A 2,829-nucleotide genomic window follows, 5' to 3' on the forward strand; every position below is an offset into this window, starting at 1 on the left:
TAAAAAAAGCTGGCGGTAGCAAGCAAGCAATAAAACCATTTTGCGATGCACGATTCACCAAAAATGTGCCTCTCATTGCCTTGACTATGCCTCTTGAGCTGCGATTAGCTAAAGCATGCGCTTGGTGAAAGTGTTTTATTCAGCCTCGATCACTTGGTATAATGTCATCATTTTTTAGAGGCAAATATATTCATTTGTATTTACTTAAGGGTTACATTGCCAGACAGTGAGGTTTGTTTGGCTCGGAGATACAGGTACTGTATGTTGAGTTGGAGTTCCTTGGTCCAAACGACGGCCTTTTTTAGGAAAGAGGACCGGGGTTGTATCATGTGCGGGTAAGACAGGGGTGTTTTGTTTAGCTTCATCTCATTTCAATGAAAGGTTTTATCCAAGGAGTTGAGAGCAAGCTCTCTTTTCCAATGGCTGTCTGTTTACAAACAAATCATTATAACAATAAAAGACATAGATGCAAGGTATAAACTTGAAAAAAAACAACAACAACAACAATTTAAATGGCACATGTACATCCAGAATGCAGTCCACAATATAATACTGATAAAAGATTTTTCAATTTGAATGGTGCAATTTTTTTCCATCCTTCGTCCGAACATTTTAAATGTTGAGGTTAAGGATTACAAGCATGCAGGCCCATCGCCAGAGCCCAGGGGCGCAAATCCTACTTTGCGGTTTTTCAATTTTCAGGGGGAGTGAGAGTACGAATTAACTGCGAAAAACGAGGGATTGCTGTATTTGGATATATTTGTATAGCCACTGGCAGGTATTATCATGGACAACATTTGAAGTACATATACACTGACATCCTTTTGAGTATTTCGGGGAACTATTTGTGAAGATACCTCGTTCAATTGCTACTAGCAGATGTATCATCAATCCAGAACTCATTGAATTAAGACCGATCCACTGCCTTTGATCAGAGGTGGGCAATTTCCAAAATTCAGCTGCCTGGGCACCCATCAGTCATCGTCAGTATGTCATTTTTTGTTCAAGCTGAACCAAACTGTCATCATCAGTCATTCGGTCCGTCATGTTATTAATCGCGTTTGCGTCATCGCTTCTGTCAGTAAATTTTAACCAGTTCCCCTCACAAACATCCCCCCACGCTCCAAAAACATTGTTTCCTCTTAGTGTCTTGGAGGTCCAGCCCATATTCTGGTACAGTTGACAGTCATAAACTCATCACCAGTTATAAATCCAGTCGCAGCGTGATAAACTGTATCAGGTATTTTATGTAGCGGGTGTAGCAAGCACATAAATGACATCTCCATGGTCCAAAACTATTAAAAAAATGTTTTGTGTACTATCGACTTCTTTCAGTATTGAGGAGGACAACATTTATTGCTTTAAAAGATTAGCAGTAAAGTTTTCAGTTTGTCTAAAAGTTCTGCTGCATGAGGTGTTGTAATAGTTTTGCTGAGCAAGGTCATTTTGAAAATGGCCAATACTAATTCAATTTCTTATGTCTGAATTTCTCAGATGTGTGGATTTTATTGTTAATTTTTGAACTCAAAATAAAGTAAGCACCATTGAAAACGACATATTCAACGCCTCCTTCTTAGACCACAACACCGAACCTCTCTCAGTTCCACAGAACAAGGAAGTGAAGGCAGTCGTTAAAAAGCGAGTAACTGTTACCTTGGACGAAAGGATAAACGTTGGTACATGGAGAATGGGAAACCCTTCAGACAAGGGAGTAATTGGTTTCTTTGGGATCTCTGGCAGGGTGTCAACTGAGAGGTGATATTAGGTCACCAGGCATGGCATTCACCAGACCGTGACGCCAACGACAACTGTTAAGAACATCACATCATCACATCACGCTGATCTATTTATCAATATCCTTTGAGAAATGAGCCCCTGAGGTTATTACACAAGGCAAAACAGTCGAGTGCTTTCTCTTTGAGCCTTTCCATTTCATATACTGTAATTGCGCTCAGCAGAACTGAGATCAAAAGGAAACAGAAGGGAGAACTGGAGGCAGAGGCCAGTCAAGGAAGAAAAAAAGCAATAACCTAAAAGTAATAAAGGATGCACATCTTTAAAAGCAAGCGCATGCTGATTTGTTGTCCGACGCCTTGGGTGTCTACGCAAGTGCTTGTGCATGTTTTTCGCTTGCTTCGACTTTTACAGTCGCAATGGAGGAGATGAAAGCTATATTTTCATAATCTCTGTATTTGAATGTGACTCTTAATTGCCTTTGTCGGGAAAGAGGAAGCCACATATGTTAGTCTGTCAGTCATTCTTTCAGCCCAGACGTGAACAGTCTGTCTTCATCATGCAGCACTTCCATCCATTCTTGTCCTTTTGTCTCCAACTCGATTCATTTCAAATGAAAAGAGGGCTGCATGTCACGTTTTCAATGCCCTCTTCAATCCTATTTTTTGTCCTTTCACGGCGTGATTGAGTTGCCGTGTATGACCATCTGCCCTCTTATACTGTAATATCCATCCATCCATTTTCTGATCCGCTTTATCCTCACAAGGGTCGCGGGCATGCTGCAGCCTCTCCCGGCTGTTTTCGGGCAGTCGTCGGCGGACACCCTGAACCGGTTGCCAGCCAATCGCAGGGCACACAGAGATGAACAACCATCCACGCTTACACTCATCCTTCGAGATTGAGTGTTCAATCAACCTGCAATGCATGTTTTTGGAAAGTGGGAAGGAACCCGAGTACCTGGAGAAAACCCACGCAGGCCCGGGGAGAACATCCCAACTCCACACAGGAAGGCCGGAGCTTGGATCGTACCCTGTATCTCTGCACCGTGCCTTGCTAACCGCTTGATCACCACGCCACCCCTTTTATAATCTGCCA

This window comes from Hippocampus zosterae, chromosome 1 (assembly GCF_025434085.1).
Source record: "Hippocampus zosterae strain Florida chromosome 1, ASM2543408v3, whole genome shotgun sequence".
Lineage (NCBI taxonomy): Eukaryota > Metazoa > Chordata > Actinopteri > Syngnathiformes > Syngnathidae > Hippocampus > Hippocampus zosterae.